The sequence below is a fragment of the Gorilla gorilla genome, chromosome 20 (assembly GCF_029281585.2).
Source record: "Gorilla gorilla gorilla isolate KB3781 chromosome 20, NHGRI_mGorGor1-v2.1_pri, whole genome shotgun sequence".
Lineage (NCBI taxonomy): Eukaryota > Metazoa > Chordata > Mammalia > Primates > Hominidae > Gorilla > Gorilla gorilla.
In genome coordinates this window covers 41,024,199-41,048,142 of record NC_073244.2, presented here as the reverse complement: position 1 = coordinate 41,048,142, position 23,944 = coordinate 41,024,199, and the positions used below count along the sequence as shown (strand labels likewise).

Here is a 23,944-nt window from a genome sequence, read left to right as displayed (position 1 = left end):
ATGAGCAGGATAGGCATTGGGGGGTCCTATGAGAAAAGAGGGCTCAGAGGCGACTGAAGAAAATTCTAATTCACTCACAAAAGTATTTACCAGGCACCCACTCTGGAGCCAATAATCATCCAGGCATACACACAGAAATAAAGAGAGAAGCACCCCTGGGCCTCATGAGCCAACCCTTGCATCCCATGTGTGGCCATCCAGGGGAAGTCGGCCTGTGCACATGTGCAGGAAAGCACAGGGGCCCCCGGCGTGGTCCGGCCTCTCAGGCACTCGCATGGCTCATACGTGGAGGTATGCCCTCCTTGGAGTGGTCAGTGATCTTGTCAGGGACAGAAAAGTTCAATGACTACAAGGGTGAGTTTAATTATATGTTGTCGCTGACTAGCAGTGGTTACGATGGTACAATTACACATGTAATTTATCAGCAAGATACTTGCATACATAATAAACCAAAAGCAAAACATTAAATTTCAGTGGAAGCTAAAAATATAAAACCGGGCCATGGTGGAAAACAGTCTCACTTGTGAGGGGGTGGAGGAGAAAAACCACAGGCCTCCCCTCCCGTTTAAGGGCTGGCTGTCCCCACCCACCTGCCGTGACCACGTGACATCCATCTCAGGAATGCGTTCTCCAAACACCAAGCAAATCCCAAGCCCCCAGTGATGTGTCAACAATGCTCCTTCACAAAGGAATGGGATGGAGAAGTTGGCTTAGGAAACTCACCACCCTTTCTGACATTCTCTGAACTTGCTAACCAAGGTCCCAAGGGATGCTGGAAAGACCACATGCCTGGCAACATCTTGGGGTTCCTAGCACTGGTATGAGACAGAGGAAAAGCCTAATTATCTGAAAATGGCCTACATTTTCATTAATCTTGAATAAAGATGGAGAAAGGGGGCAAGATGATGGAATAAAGGAAATGAAAATAACAACAGTGCCATGCTTGTACTAAATGCCTACTTTGAACCAGGCAGTGTTTTAAGTGCATCACACAGTGTAATCTACCAGACTGTCATGTTGTTCCCAATTTACAGACGAGAAAACTGAGGTGCAAGTCCCTTGACACTGGGTCAGACAGCTACTGAATGGTGGAGCCAAGGTTCCAACCCAGGAAATCTGCTTCCAAAGCCTATGCCTTTGCTATGTATTGTCAGACACAGAGGTCATTTATCTTTCTTCTTTAGTACATTCTCACTGGTACTGCTATGATGTCCATGGTACTATAGTTTAAAAGTCAAGGTGAGGTAACTTGGACCACTCTTGTCACTGAGAATAAGTTTTCCAATAGATGGGTACATTGCATACGCCATGCCAGAACTTGGGAACCCCACCCCCCAGAGCCTCAGCCTATCCCCTCAAGACAGCTGACATAACAGGACTGAGCAGTGGCAAGTGCCACAGAGACCAAGGCATGGCAGGTCTGAAGAGGACACACAAAAATATCCAGAAGAACATGGAATACAGTGCAGATTGCAGAGGTTTGCCCAGGAGACGGACATCCAGTCACGTGGGCAGGAAGTCCTTTTAGCCTCATAAATCCCTCATCCACATCCTACTTTGAAAGAGATCATCTTCGCCTACGTGACCTCCACGCCTTCAGTCCCAGTCATCTGTGTATGTGCCCTTGTGGATTTTTAAAGACATTTTTATAACAGGGTGGTTTTCAGTTCACAGAGGTTGCCTAGCACAGTTCTAGACATATTTTTTCCATTTTAAAACACTAGACTAAAAGAAAATGCCTTGTTATAACTGATCATTAGATTTTGAAAATAAAGGTTTCAAAAAATGTTTGGGAGGCCAATGAATGAATAGATGGTAAAAGTGAGATTTCATTTGGATCAATGAGCCCAATATTCTAAGGTACATGTTAGGGCTTGAGATAGAGACCCATCCATCCACCCACTCATCCATTCATCCATCCATCCATCCACCATCCATCCATCCTCCCATCCACCCATCAACCCATCCACCCATCCATCAATCCATCCATCCATCCACCCACCCATCCAGCCACCCACCCACCCATCCATCCATCCACTCATCCATCCATCCATCCATCCATCCACCCACCCATCCAGCCACCCACCCACCCATCCATCCATCCACTCATCCATCCATCCATCCATCCATCCACTCATCCACCCATCCATCCATCCATCCATCCATCCATCCATCCATCCATTCATCCATCCATATACCCATTCATCTATCTACCCATCCACCCACCCATCCAACCACCCATCTATCCATCCACCCACCCATCTATTCATCCATCCACCCATCTATCCATCTATCCATCCTCCATCAATCCACCCATTTATCCACCCATCCATCCATCTATTCATCTATCCCTCCATCCATTCATCTATCCATTTATTTATGCATCCATCCATTCACCCACCCATCCACCCAACCATCTACCCACCTACCCACCCACCCATCCACTCATCTATTCATCCATCCACTCATCCATCCAGCCATCCATTCATCAATCCATCCATCCATCACCCTACCCACCCACCCCTCCACCCATCTATCCATCCATCCACCCATCTATGTATCCATCCTCCCATCCATCCATCTAGTCACCAAAGCTTTATTGAGAAGCTATTGTGCATCAGGCACCATTTCAGGAACTGGGGAAATCACAAGGAACAAAACACATAAGCCCCTACCCTCACCACTCTTATGTCGCAGTAGGAGAGACAGACCAGAAACCAGTAAAGGAGTAGGTCACTAAAATGCTTCCTGCACCAAACAACATGATGGATTCCAAATCTTCCTAACACAAAGGTAAATCAGAGCCATTTCCTCATTTGCTGTTATCATCAAGGATCAGTTGTAAAAACAAGCAAGAGTGTCTCACATGGAAATGTTAACAGTACAAAACTGTATTCCAATGTGGCAGAATTATCTAAGGGCAAATACTGCAGGCAATATTTTTATGACAGAAGCTTTATTTCTCATTATCTATATCCTTGATTTAAATATATACATGTATGTGGGTGCACACGTATCAAGATTCAAGTATTTCAATATAAATTTTGTATTCAAAATACTTTTCCTGATTTCAGTTGATTGCATATTTTGAGCCAAAGTTGCAGCAGTAGTTTTTGTTCCAAATCAAAAACAAGGATTTCTCTCTCTCTGTCTCTCTCCTTCTCTCTCTCTTTCTCTCTCCGTCTGTCTTTCTGTCTCTCTCGGTCTCTCTATCTCTCTGTCTCTGTCTCTCTCTCTCTCTTTCTCTGTCTCTCTCTCTCTCCTATGCTCAACAATCTCTCCTTGCTCCCCCACCCTCTAGCCCTAAGGAGCCCAAATACTCAAGCTGCCTTCCAAGCTGAGTGGTACCAAGGGCAAAACCTGTTTCTTCCCATTTATTTTTCTGTTGAAGGTCTCTGGGGCTGTGAGGACTGTGGTGCTGACTGAAGCCACATCACACAAAGGCGCTGAGATAGAAGGACAAAACTTCCCACTTTGATTTGAGTGTGTAATTGTTTGAATACATCTCGCCCGCACTACAATAATGTCATCCTTGGTTGACACAGATTTTAAAGCCCTTTGAAAAGGTGGAATGTTATCAATCATGAGCGTGATTATAATGGGATTTAAGTGGAAGACGCTAAGATTCAGGCCCTCGCTCGGGCCAGGCTCATGACAGAGGAGGAGGGAGAGAGGAGGAAGAGGGCTGTATTTCAGCCAAGGAAAGGATGCCCTGCGTCGTCTTCACCCACACATCTTCTCTCCCAAAGCCAAAGACTTCCGAAGAAGCACCATGAAACTCTGGAACTCCGACAGGAATTCCCCGACATGCCAAAAATATCTGCTCGTTTTCCTATAGGTTAGACCAACAAGAGCTGATTGGGCCCCCCCAGGGGACATATGGCGATTTCTGGAGTTATTTTGATTGTCACAATGGAGGAAGTGTTGGTGGAGGCATGCTATCAGCATCTAGTGGGCAGAGACCAGGGATGTTGCAAACATTCTACAGTGCATGGGAGGGCCCTGCAACCAATCACTATCCAGTCCAAAATTTCAATAATGCCAAATGTGAAAGACCCTATGTCAGACCCAGAGAGGCTGGGCCACAGCTAGAGGAGTGGATGGGTCAGAGAGGGGCATTTCTGGGGAAGCGGTTTAAAGCCACTTCCACTGGCTCGGCTATACCTCCGATTCACCGGCAGACAAAAGCAGGTGACAGAGGGGAGGAAAAAACCAAATTGCTTCCTACTTTGCCTTTCAATCTAAAACACACCTTCCTTATTACGCATCAGAAGGGACTGGAAACCCGACATTTTTTTTTCTTCTTTTTCAAGGCAAAACAATCCAGGCCCAACAAAAACAAAATAATCTCTCTGACAGATCACTGGGATGGTTGGACCTTTCTCTCTCCTGACAAATCACAACAGGGCCTACAGATGTGGAGTTCACCCATCAAGCCCAGTCACATGCCCAGGATTACTAAGGCAAAGAATTGTGAATTTCATTAAATATGTTAAAGGGGAAAAAATCAGCTTTGAAAAATAGTAATCCTGTCTTTCAACAAAAATATTATAGGAAGCTATGAATTTGGTAGATCGGAATAGGGTGTTGGTACATGTTTTACTAAGGTAATATAATGGTACACTATTATTAGATCACATTAATCATTACTGTGCCAACGGCACTGACAGCCCCACTGAAAAGGATTGAAAGGCCTGGTAATGGATATAAATTACCCATTGTGTGATAAAAGGATTTTTACTAAGAAGGTAAGAATAAAACAGCAAATTTCTAATATAACTGTTGTGTAAAAATCAAAATAAAAGTAATCCACGGTCAGGAATATCCACAAAATCAGAAGTAAGCACTTTTCCAGCAAGATAAAGTCACAATAAAAAAATATATATTCAGTACAACATAAAATTAATTTCTGAGTGCATAATTCTGCTATCAATTTCCCTGGTTTATGTAGTGACCTCTGAGACGTGTGGTCAGGAGAAGGTGGGCTGGGCTAATTACATCCGAGGGTGAGTTTACAGAGATATCAGGGGCAGCCTCAGATGAGGCCACTGAAGATATCAAATACATATGTCACCCTTTGTTTTGTATTTTAAGTTTGTATCAGCTCCCATGCCGGAAATATACCCTGTCGGGAGTTTGCGATCTGGAGTCTGATTGAGGTGACAAACACGGAGCAGCTTTGGGACGGGATTTGTCCAAGACTGGGCCAAGCCACTGAGTCACCTGGTGAGTGATGGGGAGCCCGACCACAGGTGACACTTGGACGAGGTCACTCGGCCTTTAGCAAAAGCCCCACCAGCTCTCAGCCCTGGTTCCAGGCTGCTGGCTGGCAGACAGGGACTCAGGGTGTCACGCAAGAGAGAAAGAAGTCACCCTTGTTGGGCTTTGCCTCATGGGGGAACCTGTTCAGAGACTCAAGAACATGTCTCCACATTGTAGTTCACCCCACCCACAAGATATGGAACCCATGCTACCTCCCAGACACCTGTGACTCTGGAAGTTTCTCCATAGCTCTGCATAGGGATCAGCAGCCCAGAGAAGGCAGCCTGGACTTCCCCACAAACTCAGACAGACACCAGTTCAACAAACTACAAATCGATGGTCCTTACCAGGCAAGTCTTAAAGCAATGGATCTCCCTCCTGGTTGAAGGATATTCTTAAAGCCGTGGTGGTCAGGAACTGCAAAAATAAGACCTGTTAGAAACTGTAAATGTCACATAAGTCGACTTCAGTAAGTCACATAAACAGCATTCATCCAAAGTAACAATTTGCTGGGTTAGTTGAGAGCCTAAAAACCTTGAATAGCCCCACTGCCCCCAATTCTTTGAGCAATTTAAAAAATGGCAACTATGTGACCTTTGCTGCAATGAACCAAATTTCCTCAGCTTGTTTTCAGTGGGAAATTGCCACCTGCACAAAAAGAACTTCTAACCATCTCTTATCTTCTCTATATGGGACAGAAGAAATAGGAGCTAATATTATAAGGGCTCTCTCTCTCTCTCTCTCTCTCTCTCCCTCTCTCTCTCTCTCTCTTTCTCTCTTGCTGTCTCTCTTCTTTAGAATTCTCAAAGTGAAGAAGTACCCAAGGGTTCTTGCTTTTTCCCTGATTTATGGAGTCCTCTACAGTAGACCAAAATTCCACCCAAATTTCAACTGGCCAAGCCTGTTTGGTAGCCAGTGGATACAGAATGGGAATCTGCAACTGACTGAGGCTTAGAGATGTTGTGTTTGGCATCAAAGTCCTCTCTCCCGAACCCAGACCAGGAAAGCAGCAGCCAGTGAGATTTTCTACTTCTTCATTCTGTATTATCACTGATGTAAATCCCACATGGGTGATCTCACCTCCTACGGCATGCTCAGAGGTGATAAAGGACAAGAAGGAAAGCTGGGATGTTCATCTATGATGGATGCAGAGCTGCTGGCTAGGGGGTAATCAAGGAAGGCCAGCCCCCAGCCTGTGATCTCCAGCCCACTCCTCACCCGGTGCAATTCGGATTCTCATTTGTTTTGCCATGTCACGGAAGGGATGTTATGGGGCAAACATAAGTTCCCTTAATAAATTATATTTTACTGAAAGTGAAGTTGTAAATTCTGATCACAGAGGTAGAATTTCGCTATGGATTCAGAAAATCTGATTCTGCCCATGGAAAACCAGAAGATACATTTGGAGGACTGGTGGCAGCCCCAGCCGAAGAAGTTTGTACTGATTGAACCACTGGCTTGCAACACTTCATTCAACTCCAAGGATGATTTCTGGCAACCAAAAAGGTGTTTGCTGACTGCATGCTCGAAAAGTGTTTTCTCAGGGTGCCACAGGGAAGCTGCTGTCTGTAAACACATTTCTACCTGCCTATCTTGAGACATAAAGCAAAAGCTGACGTCTCAACCATCTCCAACACGGAAAGAAATTACATCTCAGTGTCTGTCTGTCTGTCTCTCTCTCTTCCCTGAACCAGATGATCTTTTGCATTTTTTTTTTGTTTTTTTCCCCGTGTCACTCAAAATCTAAGGAGTGAGGAACAAATGCCCAATGCTACACTTTCCAAGGTTCTGTCCTATCGCTGAGCTAAACAGGTCCCCAGCACCCAGCTGGCTCTGAAAACACTTATTTGCTTTGCTCTAAGACCTCCTTATGTTTAGGGAGGGGGTTGCAGGAGACGGGAGACACACTCAGATTTTATATCTAAGCTCATGACTTGCAAAATTCTAGGACTATTCTCCAGGGGCCATTCACTTAGAAGCCCTGTAAATTCCAATGACAGGAGAACACAGAGAGGCTTCATCGGGGGAAGTCCCACACCGGTTTGTCCAGCTTCACGCCATTGATCAGAACACTGTCTCCTGCAGTTGGCACCGGGGCAGTGATGGGCACAAACCCCTCAGGTTCTATGCTCTAAATCATGAAAGGGCCCAGCACAAGCCTCGTGGCTACATTGGAGGCTGTGCTCTTCCAACGGATTAGTGGGCTTATGCAAGGGTGTCTGACCTGCGTGGGCAAGGTTAGCCCAACACGCCAGCAGGGCAGCTGACGAGTACAGCCTCACTGGGCCCTTAGGAAAAGAAATAAAGTTATTTCCATCTGTGCCTTTCTGATCCAGTCTAAACAGGAGGAGGCTCCTGGTGTCTGATGTTGTTACAGTCACTGCAGGTTGGGGAAAGGTGACTCCATCTGACCACAGATGCTCTCGTGCTGCAGGGTGGGGAGGAAGGGAAGCACCAGCAGAGTCATTCTGTCTTCCTCAACGAAAGAAACAGCTCTTTTGGTGCAAGTAAGTGACTTGTATTTAGAGATAACACAGTCAGTGGCATAACCAGAAGCAGCCTGGACGTGAGGCCTCCCCTCGCCCTGTCCCCCACAGGGACCCCAACCTGAGGGGCCACACAGGAGACTCTGTCCACGAGCCCAGTTTGGTGCAGCTCAGAGTAGGGGTGGGAAGGGGAAGATTGCAAAGGCGACAAAAAGCATGGTATGAACTAAGTGGGGGTTGGGTAGCCACCACCTCATCAAAATAAGGGAACCTCCACAGGTGCGTTTTCAGTGCTTGAAATTCCACTCGCTGTACACTGATGGCTCCTGCTTCCCTCTTAAAGCACAGATAAGGCTCCCACGCAGCCCTCCCCAGCAACATGGATGAGCTCAGGAGGCCTGTTCACTCAGTGGCTTGGAAACTCCCTTCCCAGCACCTGTGGTGCACTGGGGCCTCTGGGGTAGGTCAGGGGCCAAGCAGGTCTGCCCGTCAGATACAGAAACCACCCATCGTGTGAAGGTCCCGGTTGCCAGGACAAGGAGCACATCAAAGGCAGGACACTGGGAGTGGGGCAGAGTCGAGTCAAGCCCTTAAGCAAGTGCAGGCAGGGCCCTGGTGGAGACAGGGCTGGAGGCCAGGAAGGGGCACAGAAGTGCAACAGAGTGGCCGCAACTTCCAGAAAGGGGAGTGAGAAGGTTTGCAGGGGCTAAAGAAGGGAAGGCTGAATGGCCATTTCCTGGGTGGACCCTAGCTGGAGTACAGCAGGGATGCAGGGTGCTGGGGAGCGAGGAGGGAGAAAGGGAGACTTCCTAGAGCCAGAGGTACTTCCAAGGCCTCTCTGAGGAAGGGGAGACAAGAGCAGGGGTGGAAAGTTCTGAGAGAGGGACTTCAAAGGGGAAGTGGGAGCACAGGAAGATATGGGGGGCACCAACCAAGCGAGGAAGTGGAAGGTGCCTTGGCAGCTCTGACCCACCCTGACACACAGTGGGCCTACCCTGAGTCCACACACCCCCATCCCTGTGAATTCCACAGGCAAGGCAGGACCCACCCAGCAGCCCAGCCATGTTCACTGAATGAGCCCCGCTGAACGCAGACATACAAGCTAGCCCTGCACGGGCCCCTCTGTCCACCAAAGCAGGAGGCCACAAGGGCTCCCCACAGGGGATGGGGCACCCTCCTCCCTCCCATATCATCCCAGAGCTGCCTACACAGGAGCTCTGAAGGAGCCAGAGAAACCCTCCCTGAGCAAAAGCCCAGCCTGCCCGACTCAGACCCATGGGCTCTGAGGGAGAGGGTGATTGGCCAGTCAAGAGATGAGCAGAGACGGGGTACCCCCAGCATCACCATGGCTCTGAGACGGGCCCTGAGTTTAGCACAGAGCGGTCCTCCAGGCCAGCGAGTTTCCTGCCTGTGGGCAGTGCACACCTGTCTCCACCCCACACCATGACAATGTGGAGGATATGAGAGCAGCAATGAATGTCACCATCACTGAGGCCACAGCAAACCCCGGGCACATGCAGAGGACAGTCCAGCACTTGGGGAAAGGGTGGTGTCAGACTCTCCTCCCAGCCCCTCACCTCTGTCGGAGGACCTAGGTGGATGGGAGGGAGTAGGGGAGGGAAGTTAAGACAGAAGGATGGAAGGAGGACAGACGGGAGGATGGGAATGGAAGGATAGAGGAAAGATAGAGTAGAGAGGGAGGAGAGAAGGAGAGAAGGATGAAGATGGATGCAAAAATGGAAGTGGGAGGGAAAACAAAAGTAAGGGGGGTAGGAGGAAAGAGAGGGTCTGAAGGTGGAAGGGAGGATGAAAGAAAAGGGGCGGATGGAAGGGTGACAGTGCAGATGGAAGGATGGAGGTGAGGCGGATGGAAGGGTGACAGTGCAGATGGAAGGATGGAGGTGAGGCGGATGGAAGGGTGACAGTGCAGATGGAAGGATGGAGGTGAGGCGGATGGAAGGGTGACAGTGCAGATGGAAGGATGGAGGTGAGGCGGATGGAAGGGTGACAGTGCAGATGGAAGGATGGAGGTGAGGCGGATGGAAGGGTGACAGTGCAGATGGAAGGATGGAGGTGAGGCGGATGGAAGGGTGACAGTGCAGATGGAAGGATGGAGGTGAGGCGGATGGAAGGGTGACAGTGCAGATGGAAGGATGGAGGTGAGGCGGATGGAAGGGTGACAGTGCAGATGGAAGGATGGAGGTGAGGCGGATGGAAGGGTGACAGTGCAGATGGAAGGATGGAGGTGAGGCGGATGGAAGGGTGACAGTGCAGATGGAAGGATGGAGGTGAGGCGGATGGAAGGGTGACAGTGCAGATGGAAGGATGGAGGTGAGGCGGATGGAAGGGTGACAGTGCAGATGGAAGGATGGAGGTGAGGCGGATGGAAGGATGAAAGTGCAGATGGACAGATGGAGGCGAGGCAGATGGATGGGAGGAAAGGTGCGAGGGCTGCTTCAATTTCCCCTCCTGGCCCATGTTCCATTCTCTCCTGCGGGAGGTGGAGTGTATTCCTGGGGAGACACAGGATGGCCCTTCCCCGGAAGGGTCACTGGGAGGTCTGGCAGCAGGAGCAGGGGCTGTCTGCGGAGGCATCTGAGTGAGTGGCAATTGGGAGCCAGGGAAACTACTTTCCTTCCAGAAAAGAGTTGGGCAAGGAGGATTTGGAGAGAAAGCCAGTCCGGCTCCTTCGGCCCTCTGCCCGGGGAAGGACATGGTTTAGAGCTCCAGAGGGGAAACAGCTGGGTGCCCAACTAAGTCTCCCCACAGATGACACTTGAGTGCAGTGGCTCCCAAGCAATGCCTCGGAACCCCCTCTACCAAGAGCAGGCTCTCTGCGTCCCAAGGTACACAGAGCGTCTTCTCCAGTGCGCACCCCCTGGGTGCTGGCAACTTCCCTCCCATGGTTCTGAGACCTACTCCCAGCCCAGAGCTTGATATTCTCAAGTTCCACTAGCAACAAGGACCCTACCAAAAAATCGCAGCTCCTCCAACTGGATCTGGAAGTTTTCTCCAAGCACTGAGTGATTCTCTCTTTCTCAGAGAACACTGGGGGATGAACATGGCCCCAAATGACACACCCATTGTTGCTACAGATTTCCAACAGGAAGGGGGTCCTGGTGTGGAAAGCTCCCAGGGAGCTTTCTCTCGGAGAATCAGCCACTCACTCAACCATTATCCACCCAGCACCCCTGCAGTCAGGCTCTATTCTATTTCTGGGGATCCAGTGATAAACATCGTGTCCACCTGCATGGAGCTCATGTTTCCGAGACCAGATTCAAATGAAAGACAAAAGTAAAATATGCCAGCAAATAACAATCTCTAAGAAGATAATAAAGCTGGAGGAAGTGACAGTGACAATCAGAGAAGACCTCTCTAAGGAAGCAACACCTGGCAAGGGACCGGAATAAAGTAAGGGAGTGAGCCCTGCGAGAATGCAGGCAACGGCGGTACAGGAAGAGTGAACAGCAAGTGCAAAGGCCCTGAGGTTGGATGGAGATGGTGCATTCAAGGAGCACTGAGACATTCCCTGCGGCCTGGGTATGGATAGTGAGTGGGAGAATGGATGAAGATAGGCTTTTTAGGATCCACATACCTAGTCGGAAAGGGTTTTATCCTGAGCCACTGGTAGATTTTGGGCACAGGAAAAACATGATCTATTTGCACTGTATGCCTGCTACGAAAGGAGCAGACAAGAGGGGGTCAGAGAGGAGGCAGAAGGACCCCTGGGGGAGGCTGCTGCAGGTGTGTAAGTAAGCGAGGATCTGGTGTGAGCTGGAGAGAGAGCAGTGGCAGGGGAAAGGCAGGCATATTCGGGATGTGTTCCATGACAAAGCAGTGAGACCTGCCAAGTAGAACACCAAGAGTAAGGAGAGCCCAGAGTCAGCCACGCTCACCCTGGCCCAGGACCCTGGGGGCACAGGGAACCAGCTCCCAAACCAGCCTCAGCCCAGGACCCAGGTGTGTTCACCAAAAGGTTCTGATGCCCTGACATCTTGGGGCCTTGCTGGCCCCAGAAAGACTGCCCTGCCCAGAGGTAGCCCATTTCTAGAGTTAGTAAATGACTCCCTGGGAGCTCCTTTCATATATAAAACAGCCAGTCCAAACCACACCACCCACACCACCTTTACTGGGCTCTCACAGGGCCTCCCCACTTGGGGCCACTATCCTCCTGCCCTAATCGCCCACGGCCAGAAACCAGACAAGTAGAAGCAACTCCTATGGTCCATGCCTGTGGAAACCACTCAAACGAGCCAATTCAAACCCTCCCAGCCCTGCCTTGCCTTGCCTTTCCCTGGGAAGCTATGATAAAGGCTCTTGTCCCTCTTCTCCCCTCTCGCTTGCTGCCTCCCAGGAATCCTGGTGCTTCTCCATGTGGTCCCCACGTGGCATGGCACGTCTTCCTCTTGGGAACTGTGAGTAACAAACTGTCCCTTCAGTCTCAGTTGTCTCCTGCCCTGTTGGCCACGCCATATCTGAATAATAATAAAACCTACATTTCAAAACATCGGGTCCCAAGTCACCAGCACGAAGCCCGCGTAGGAGAGGACAGGGCCCAGAGAGAGTGTGAGTTGGATTCTGCTGAAGACAGCACCGCCCACAAGGTTCTTGCTGTCAGGGTCACGCTGAAGCCACCACCCTCCTCCCAGAGGGCATGACATACCGACGGAGAAATGGTCACCCTCTGCTAACTTCTGCCAGAGCAGGTGCCTGAGCTGTTATTCAACAGCCACAATGTGTCTCAAAGAGGAGGACAAGCACTAGAAACTTGGCAAGATCTTTCCCAAAACCCATTAGCCCACTCCACAGGGTCCCACAACGGACACGCTGCCATCAGGCCTCCGCGCACAGGCGCTAGCACCTGTATGAGTGTGTGTGTGGGTATGTGCATGTATGTGTGCACGTGTGAGCGTTCACATGCATGTTGGAGGTGGACAGCAGTTGCCACCCTGACACAGAGCCCAGCATCATACAACACGGCTGAAATATTATAACACAGAGCGCGTAGGGCTGCCCAGACATGCTTCCAAAGGAAGCCTCTTCTTTCATTTTAAAACAAAGGTAACTTTGATGGAGTAGCTATTTGATACCTGTTCGATCTAAATGCTTTCAGGATACACAGACATCAGACGCTCACAGAAACCTGAGACCCTACAATATCGGACCAGGCTCGGGGATGATAAAAGAGGAGTGGAGAGGCTTCCTCTCATCAGCTCGCCTGCCCTGTGCATGTATTTTTACATGCTTTAGCATGAAAAAAAGCCAAGATGCTCAGAGCCAATCAAATTACACCCCTGTCTCTTTAATAAACAAATCCATGTGCACATCAACAGTGTTGAAAATTCAATTTAAACTCTTTGTCTGTTGCCGCTTACTCTAAAGATGGTCTTTCTTAAACAACAGAACACCAAGGAGTCGTTAGTGCTCTCTCTTCATTACTTCAAAAAACCAATCATTAGACACCAGAGTATATACGTAATTAGAAAATCACTTCCTTTGCAATCCAAGCTAAGTAGTTTACATACTGTAATTACAGGGACAAAATCAATTTTTAATCATTTCCCTGATTGGGCTCATCAGCTCTGTGGGAACATTGTAACCTGCTTGTTGTGCAAAAGCAACATCTGGGCTAAAACAATTACCCTTTGTTTGCTACAATATTCCTTAAATCTTTTTGCTTGCATAAAAAAAAAAAAAAAACGAAAACATGAAGACAAGATATTTGGATGTCTTTGTGTCCTTGATCAACATATATCCGAAAGTTCTCCTGGTGACGTGAGCTTAATGTTCGCCGGAATTTACGGTTTAACAGTACACATCCAAGGAATGTATTTTTTCAGTGAGATAAAAGTATCTGATTGTTTTAAAGATCCATTCAGCTGCCTAATTGTTCCATAGCTAACACATGGTATTCAAACAACCCACACATTACAAAAGCTCATCTGGGTAATCACGGGCAACTATTATGGCGATGGTTTACACTTTTCTAATACAAATGAATGGATTTTATCAAAATTTAAAAAAAACTAAAAAGCTGAGTATGTGTGAAAAATAGTTGGTATGAATTGGCAAGGCAGGGCTGAGCATTTTGTTCTCTTAATAGGAAATGACCTCATTTACACTGGAGTAATAATTAGTACTGCTTCACTGACAGTTAAGAAAAAAAACTTTCCCAGTATAATAAGGCAGCATCTCCTTTGTTAGGAGATCTACATTGATTATTAACCCTTGCCAAGAAATTCCAAGTTTAACTCTCCGTTCCACTGGGCTCATGCTTGCTGGCAAAAGATAAAAATAGCTGTTTTGGAAACTATCACCTCTCACCAGATTTCCAAAGTTTTGCATCTAGCTTTTAAGTGACAATCTGAAACACTTGGTGTCGCCTTTGAAGAAACATAGAAAGCCCCCACCACCCCAACCCGCAGCCACCAAGAGCTCCAGTCGGCTCCCTGCACTCCCCCGGTGGCCCTGGTCCTCGCCATCCTTTTGAAGTTTATTGGCTTTGATTATTGCTTGCAAGTCCCCAAACCTACAATTAATTCATAGTCAAAACAGCCCTGAGAAGGAAGAAAGGAGAGAGGGAAAGTGAAGGGAGAGGGGAGATGCTCTTGCCGGTGATTCAGTGCAGGTTGATAGTGCAAGAGATAGGAACACTTGGGCCACTAAAGAAATGTAGTCCAGGAAGCAGCCAGTATGTATTTACACACACACACACACACACACACACACACACACACACACACACCCCTTCTGAGGGCTTTGTTCATTGACTGACCATTCTTGAATTCAATAAGAATGAAAACTAGCATTTACCACGTGCCACCCAGAGTTCCAAGCATTGACACGCAATCTCACTTCATCCTTGCATCCATCCTATGAGGTGGGTATTATCATTTATTGATGAAGAACTGAGGCACTAGCCCCAAAGTTCTGTGTCTGAGGTTAAGAGCTCAGGAGATGGGGACCCAGGGTGTGAATCTCAGCAGACTGATTCCATGACCCATGCTGTGAGCCACTCAAACACGCTGTGCCCCAACGCAAGGCAACAGCATCTCTTTCCTACAGCCTCGGAGAGCCTCATCTTCAGGGGCAGTCAAGTCTGCCTGATGTCCGCCGGTCAGACACAGCCAGTGGCCCCCATGGCCGTGTCCTCAGGAGCATGCACAGAGCTTGGCACCATTCTGCACCTGGGTTACTACTCCCCAGCAAAAGGTGGGTGGTTCTGACCCAGGACAAGGTGAGGAAGGAGAACTTACCCTGTAGGTCAGTGTTCTTAGGGTAAGAAGTGCAAACTAGATGCAGGCATTTTCTACAAGGCCAGGGAGCACTGGCTAACAAGCTGCCAAGCTGGTGGATTTCCAGAGCCTAACCACACTCAGGATGGAGTCCTCCAGCTCCCCCAGAGGCCATGGTCTCCAGCAGTCAGTGCCTGGCAGGCTCTTCCTGAACCTCGCTCCACCCAATGTCTTTGCCCTGGATCTCTCACCCCATCCACAAGGATGAAGACCCCACTCAGCTCAAGACTTGGCAGGACAACAAAACTAAGACAATTCTGGCCGCCAGAGATGGAATGATGTAAACGGGGGAAAAATCCAGAAAATTATAAAGGCTTTCTAATAGAGTGTATCACCACATGAACTCAACGTACATATCGCTTTACAGAAAGTACTTCATAGCATCATCAAACCCCAAGATATCTATGAAGTAATGCATCTTGAAGAAGAGATGTAAAATAACTGGAAACTGGAGAGTTGTTTTCTGTTCCACCTGTGCTACCAGAGGTAATGCTGCTTGCTGTGCTAATATTCTGCTTGATAAATATCACTCGAATGTTCAGACATCTAGCAGGTGTCATGCTGATTACCTGGGTGACGAAATGGTCTATACACCAAACCTCCGTGACACACAACTTACCCATGTAACAAGCCAGCCCATGTACCCCCTTGAACCTAAAATAAAAGTTGGAAAGAAAAAAGATACATTCTGCCATCACATAGAACTGCACTGTCCAAGCTGGTAGCCACTGGCCACACGTGGCAACTGAGCACTTGAAATCTGGCCAGTCCAAATTGAGATGCGCTGTGAGTGTAAACTACAAATTGCATTTGGAAGAATGAAAAATGTCTCATTAATATTCTTTATACTTTTTATGTGTTGAAATGATAATATTATGGATACACTGAATTAAACAAAATATAATGTGGCTATTAGAAAATTCAAAAATGCATGCATGACTTGCACTTGTGGTTTGCACTATATTTCTATTGTGCAGTGCAGATTCTGAGCTTAGCAAAATAATCTGGTATTTCGACAGTCATATTTGGTTATACTAAAAATTTGCTTGTTTTCCGAAGCAGGTTTTTAGAGAACACATATTATCACGGATATCACTTGAAACGTTGGTCCCCCTGATCTCTGAAATCGAAATGAAAGTTATGCCACTTCTAATGGAACTATCTTGGTATCTCCTTTACAGGGGTCACTTTTTGTTTAATCTCATTTACTTTTTACTTTTTAAAATTGGTTATTCAAGTTATATATGCTCATTTGTAGAAAATTTGGAATATACAAGATATTAGAAAGAGGAAAATAATAATCCATAATTCTATTAACTGATATAATGGCTGTTGATATTTTGGTGCATTTCTTTCCATTCTTGCACATATATGCATGCATATATGTGTTAATGAACACATGTGTACATGTATATGTATTCATGAACATAGTTAAGAACATACATCATGTGTATCTTTGACTTCAAATTTCTCAAAACCTCAGGTTTCAAATGCAAATAGATGCTGCTTGGCCACATAAAAATATAAGCCACTGGCTAAAGTAGCTTAGTTTCCACAAGTGTTAAGAAGAGAAAGGGTTAAGAGAATGAAAAGACAAGCTAAACATTGGAGAAAGTTTTTGCAAAACACATATCTGATAAAGGACTGGTATCTGAAATATGCGAAGAACTCTTAAAATTCAACAGTAAGAAATAAACAGCCCAATTTAAAAATGGGCAAAAGATCTGAACAGGTAAGTCCCCAAAGAAGATATACAGACAGAAAATAAGCATATGAAAAGATGCTCAACATCCTATGTCACCAGGGACTTGCAAATTCAAACAAAAATGAAATACCACTACACCCCTATCACAACAGCTAAAATTCAAAACACTGACAACATCAAATGCTGAGGAGGACATGGAGCAACAGGAACTCTCATTCACTGCTAGGGGAAAGCCACATGGCAAGACAGTTTGGCAGTCTCTTACAAGGCTAAATATTGTCTTATCAAGTAATCCAGCAATCATGCTCCTTGATATTTATACAAATGAGTGGAAACTTAGGTATACACACACACACACATACACACATACACACACACACACACAGTCTGCATGGCCAGGTGCAGTGGTTCATGCCTGTAATCCCAGCACTTCAAAAGGTCGAGGCAGGAGGATCGTTTGATCCTAGGAGTTTAAGACCATTCTCGGCAGCATAGTGAGACCCTGTCTCTACAAAAATTTTAAAATTAGCCAGGTGTGGTGGTGCACACCTGCAGTCAAGATGCTGAGGCAGGATGATTGCTTCAGCCTGGGAGGTCGAGGCTGAAGTGAGCTATGATTGTGCTGCTGCACTCCAGCCTGGGCAAAAAAGCAAGACCCTGTCTCTTAAAAAGTAAAAAATTTAAAAAAAAACTGCGCATGAATGTTTATAGCAGAATGTTTATTGAATGTTATTATGAATCACACAATTGCCCAAACTTGGAAGCAACCAAGATGTCTTTTAAGAGGTGAATAGCTCAATTGTGGTACATCCATATAATGGAATATTATTCAGCAATACAAAGAAATGAGCTATCTAACCATGAAAAGACATGGAGAAAATTTAAATGCATATTTCTAAGTGAAAGAAGCCAATGTTAAAAGACTACATGTCATACGAATCCAAATACAGGACATTTGGGAAAGGCTAAACAAGGGAGACAGGAAAAAGACGAGTGGTTGCCAGAGGTTCAGGGGAAGAGGGAGTGGAGCTCAGGGGATTTTCAGGGCAGTGAAACCACTCTGTATGATACTGTAATGATGGATACAAGTCATAATACAGTTGTCAAAACCCATAAAATGTCCAACACAAACAGTGAACCTGAATATAAATTATGAATTTTCATTCATAATAATGTATCAATATTGGTTCAACAATCATAACAAAAGTACTACACTAACACAAATTTAATAGCAGAGGAAAGGTGGAAACAACTAAAATGTCTTTTAATGGAGAGGGGGCAGAAGATACATGGGAACGCTGTACTTTCTGCTCAATTTTATTGGATATTTAAAACTGCTCAAAAAATAATTTACAAAGTTCTGGGATAGGAACTTTACCTATCTATTAATTTACAAAGAAAAAAAGAGAAAAGAGGAAAGAACAGCTTTGAGGAAACCCAGTGAACCCCTCTTCCCTAGCTGAAGTATTTCCACTTCTGCAAATCAGGAAATCTCTCCAGTGCTTAGAGATTTGGGATCCTTCAGAAGCCTTCTGGCCGCCACTTCTCTGATGAGCTGATGTTCAAAAAATTCCCAGAGAGGCTACTTGGGCAGCTCTTCAAGAAGTGCTCTTGGCTTTCAACGACACAGATCCCAAAGGCTGGAGACCTCATTCCACCAGTTTCTTACTTCTGTGCAGGGGTTGTTGTTATTCTTGTTGTTTTAATTCACAAAACGCACGGACTTGTGTCTCTGGAGGAGAGCCTTGGTCAGTCAGGCCTACAGCCACTTCCTGGGGTCTGTCTCCTAGGACACATAGGGCAAGGAGCTCTTCCAACCGTTTCCACCTCACAAGGTGGTTACTCTCACAAGTGGAGACTCTCACTTCTTCAGTCTCCAAGACAGAAACCTGGATGCTTCAAAAAGTGCTGTGATGTATGAGAGACCAGAGAGAAGTGTGAAAATGGACATGAGCCACCTCCCCAGCTAGAAACTAGCAGGAACGTGGAGGCTGCTAGGAACATGGCAAGAGAATGGTGGGGTTTTGCTCATTTCTCTATCTGGGCAGAGGGTGTGATCAAAATACAGCTATCCTGGTGAACTTGACCCCTAAATCCATATCAGCCTTAGCTCCAGCTACTGGTTATTCTGCAGAAGGGATGAGAAAAGTCAAGGGCAGATGAATGTGGAGGTCACATAAAATATTTCACACTGTTTTTCTGTGATTATATAGCAACAAGAAGAAACAGTAACTGCCAAAATGATAAGTCCCTCAAGCATCTCTCATGCTTTAGCAAAAAAAAAAAAAAAGAAAAAAAACACAGGGAAAGCTTCCAGAAGCATGTACTCTGCAAGCAGTGCTCAGTACAGGGTGTGCAAACACAGGGCACAGAAAGACCCCCAGGAAGCCAGGCCTTTCCTCTCCTGGCATATTGAGCAGCTGCTGACAGCCCCTCTTTGCCTATTGCATGGTAAAGTTCCTATCCCAGAAAATTCCAACCTAACCATTCACAGAAAAAGCTGTCCTTTCCCTCTTATCTCCCAAGCCTTTCCATTCTGGAAAAGATTTTCTAAACATTCTTAGAAAGAGTGCATTCTCTCTCTTCTGCCCACAGGTAACAAGGGGATGGCAGATGTTTCAGAAATGGCACATTATAAAAAAAAATCCAATGTCACTAAAACCAGAATGGAAAATGTTTTATACATTAACAAACATTGTAATGAATTTGCACAACCTTAACCGACTGTATACCCAGCATAATGATATGGTCTCCATCCTTTCAAAGAAAAAATTACGTATGCTAGCAGATAGCTTTAGAAAAGCATTGTTCTTTAAAAAAAAAAAAAAACCTGCATTTTTTCCCAGCTACCATGTAATTTGTGAGATGCATTTTTAAATGTTCTGCAACAGCAGCGGGCTTCATCAGTCAGATGATACCGATAGATAATTCACCAAACCGTCACATGATCTTCCATCACTCTAAAAGACGCGAATATATTGCCACAAGCTTTGGGAATAATGGGTGCACCTGTTTACGGTGTCACCTCTGTTTGCTAATTGTCTCCTTGAGCTACATTTTACTTCTAATGCATTTATTTTTGACAGGCAGTGTCTATTTAGAAATCACATTACTTCAAGTGCAATTGTTCTTTTGTCTATCAAGTAAATGAAGTGTTGTTATACAGATTTCAGGTTCTGATTAGTAAAGTATCAGAGCCCCAAAAAGGTCAATCAGTTATTTACCTGAGGTAATAGAAGGATGACAGACATCTTGAATTTTCTTCAGTTCATGCTATAGGCCATAGCATTATAATTACTCAACTCAGCTTAACTTCAATGTATATTCCAGGGGTTGGCAGGCTAAAAAGGTGCACTCCCGGGACATGCCTAGAGATTTGTATCCACAAAGAATTGTCGGCTGGTGGGTCTTATGTTTTCACACATAGCTGTCACCATATCAAACACATAGGCCCTGCGACAGACCAGCAGTTGTGGCCAAATGAGTGTGGGGGTGTGTGCACCTATCTGATGACTTGGATGAATTCGCCTTAGAAGTAGGTATTTTTAAATGACTTTTCAAATCATTTTTCTCTCCAGTTCTGATTGGATGAGTTAGTTCAGAGGGATATAAAGGTGATCACAACCAAAACAAAAACCCAGTAACGACTGTGGAAAAATAAACAGTGCTGTCCCTGAAAACTGGAACCAGCTAGAAGCGGGACTGCCTTTGGCTCCTGTTTGGGTGCAACATGGGTGCCAGCTGCCTCCGGGAATGGCAGTGGGAAGGCCGCACACACAGACACTGGGCTGTGGCATCTTCATTCGTACAAGCCGAGGCGGGGGACCAACCTAGTACAAACGCAGGCCAGGAGCCAAATTTACACAGGCATGAACACACTCAGGTTAAATAGCCAGAAGACATTCATAGTAGGAGGAGGAACGTAACCTGAACACCAATGTGTTTCCTGGTGTTTAGACCCAAATGTCGAAATCTCAAGTACCCTCAAATTATTCCTATAGATAATCCACCTGACTTACTGCCTCAAAAGCAGCCCCAACCATGAATCATAAAGACAGTTCTATATTTAGGAATCACTTGTCTCTTAAGTGGATCATCTACAGTTTCTTTTTCATTCCTCCTGCTCTCTCCATCCACAAATTGTAGGATTCTCTCCCCCTCCCTGCCTGTGCGTAACTCTCCCTCTACATCCCACACCATTAAATTATCCCTGGTGCAACTTCCAGTTGAGCACCAGCCCAGTGACCACTGTCTCCACCAAACCTTGCTCACCCAGAGCTTCCCACTGAGTCCTCATGTTCAACCTGCTCCTCTCCGGACACCCACCTTGTACAGATCTGTGCAGGGCAGCCTCCCCAGGCAGGTGGCAGGGTTCCTGCGGAGTGCCAGGGACCACTGCTACTCAACACACTCGCCAAAAGAAAGAGACACAAAAAGCCATGCTTGCCTTAAGTCACATTCTAAATCGGCTCCCTGGAGCCTTCCCCTACCTTGTTCACTAAAGACCGCGAGTGTTTCCTCAGTGTTTAGCATATGCTATGTAACCTGAGCGGGCCTTGCATTGTATCACTAGTTGTTTTTCCAAAGTGTTTTCCCATCAGGACCATAATTATATGCAAACTACTTGACTTAGAACCATTCGCAAACAGGTTTTAAATGTTCACTAAGATAATTCCACTACCTAAAAGCAAGAAAAGGGGAAGACACATGAATCCGTTCTTGGAGACCCTAAGGCCAGTGAGATTGGGGAGTTCCGGCTTGCAGAAGCACAGAACATGCTCAAGAAGGAAAACCCCCACGACATTTTCCACTGAAGCGGCGAGGAATGTTCGCTTCATTCTCCAATTTATTTCAACTCTAAGTACTCTAATCATGGGAAGTACTTTTTGCTTTTTAAACAGCCTGCTTGTTTTTACAGGTCAAGAGCATAAATAAAACAGTCAAGTTGAAAACTTGGAAAGCTCGTTTGTAGGAGAAGGAAGTCGTTATAGATTGTCCATTTGTTCAGACACCAGGCAGTTCTCAGGAGGCAGCTTCGCCCTACACAAATGTCAGGGCTCTAGAGAGCCAGCACTCCCTGGGAGGGTCGAGAAGCACCCTGTCATCTTGTCTTGAGGGAATCCTTCTTGGGGAAAGAATGGGGAGTTGTCAAAACCACACCAGGACTATACCCTTATAAAGGTGAAGTTTTAATTCAAATTAACATCCAAGCCAAGTATTAAATAGTGATGGGATGAGAGGTGGACTGATAGCACTGACCACAGATGCACAGCTGAACTCTGATTGGGTGGTCCTGCAATAGTAAGAATCCTAAATTTACTAACTATGAAATGTACTAAAGTGGGTCCTGATGAGTGAAATTAAGTGCCTACCAATTACAATGCGGGATCTAAACACTAGTAGATCATTTCTCTATTGCAAAGGATCTCAGGAAAATGAGAAGCCCTGAAGTCAATATATTTAATGTGGCTAATATATCTGGGGGGGAGGGAAGGATGAGAGGGGGAGAGAAAGGGAGGGAGGCGGGGGGAGGAAGATGGAAGAAAAGAAAATCACTATCCATTTTTTCCATATGAGAAATTATACAGGTGTGCCTCATGCCAAGAACAGATATCATAAACAAATAAGCTGTATTCCTTTGCAGATCTCTCTCTCTCTCTTTCTGTGTGTGTGTGTGTGTCTCTGTCACACACACACACATACACACTCAATTGCTGATGGGCTGAAAAACAAAGCCAGACTCGCAAAGCACTGTGAAAACTCACTATCAATACCAGGGTCATTGGAGCAGAGAGAAAGAACTAAAGTAAGGAAGGGTCCAACAGAGGAAAAAATAATCTCTGGGACAACTTCATGAACTGGTGATACTCCCTGTGTCTGAAGGCAGACAGGGAGTCAGGAGATGCCTGAAGCCACACCCACAGAGGACAGGACGAGGTGTGCCACGAATGGCAGAGGGTAACACCAGAGAAGGAGTTGGCCCCTCCCTCCCATGATGCCAGGCAGGGGATGCAAAGATGGACAGGGTTGGTAGCAGCTCAGCACCACAATAAGCCACCAAGACCACATTTTTATTCCTACCTTCGCTCTATTTTTCCTTTATTCTGCGTGTGCTAGAAGAGTCCCCCCTCTTTTCTTTTTATCAAACGTTCCTAATGTAGTGATAAAATGAGGAAGAATGAAAGATTATTATAAAACAGGACTTTTATGGCTAGTGTCTATGGAACAGTCACACTGTTACATATATTTTCTCTAAGTAATCAGGAATGTATTGGTATTTTGAAATTATGTATCTCTAATAACACAAAAGTACTTAAGAACAGAAATAGACAGTAATGGAAAATGCAGTCAACTGTTGACAACATATAGAATTTCTGAAAATAATTTGCAGAGAACAGCACAGCAGATGAGTCAAAATTTTCACAAAAATATTTCTTGCCTCCGATAGTCCAATGTAATTCATTTTCTATCTCTGTTCATTAATCATTGTTAAAATTAGTGATCCATTTCTTCCACTCTGCCATCTGCACTCAGCTTCGTAACAAACATGACACCTTCCTGCATAATAAAACCTGACAACTACTAGGATGCATTTCCAAATAGCTTTCTGCATATTTGCACCTCTATAACGGATTCCGTTGTCAGACAAAAGTGGATTATTTAACCAGAGTTCTTTCTTTATCAATTCTGAACACAGATGTGTGTGAGTGTGTATGTGTGTGTTAAAATATGATCAAGAAAAAGAATCCGTTAATTTTAATTAAAATGCATTCTTCCTGCCTTAAGTAGAAGGTATTTTAAATCCAAGTCCTGCCAGCCAATATCACTCACCAAAAGCACAGTTGGGAGTATTATGCTTGATATATGAAGTTTACGTAAATAATTCGTGGCTTCATCTTGTAAACTTTTCTAATAAAAATGATCTTGACATTCCAACCTCCTTAAAAAAATTTTCTTTTTAATATCCTGCTCTATTTTGTTTTTCAGTCTTTGATCACAGAATTTCAAATAAATATTTTTAGGGAAAGACAAAACAATCAAGGAGGAGAGAGATACAGACGAGAACACCAATGAATAATTAAACATATGCCAACCGTTCCCTTGGGGAAGCCACCACTGGGTCCAAACCACAGGGAAGAATTCTTGGTCTTTCTGGATGACAGGCCACATGGTGCCAATCAGTCTGACCGTGATGG

General features: G+C 45.7%; 1 protein-coding gene across 19 annotated transcripts in view; it reads right to left on the bottom strand.

Moving 5' to 3' along the window:
* Positions 1–23,944, bottom strand: part of ZNF536 (zinc finger protein 536) — a 489,254-nt gene that overhangs the window by 423,967 nt on the left and 41,343 nt on the right. For all 19 annotated transcript variants that reach the window (XM_055370933.2, XM_055370935.2, XM_055370940.2 and 16 more), the window contains exon 2: positions 5,610–5,679. The gene's annotated coding sequence lies outside the window, so the exon portion shown is untranslated. The remainder of the gene's footprint in view (positions 1–5,609; positions 5,680–23,944) is intronic.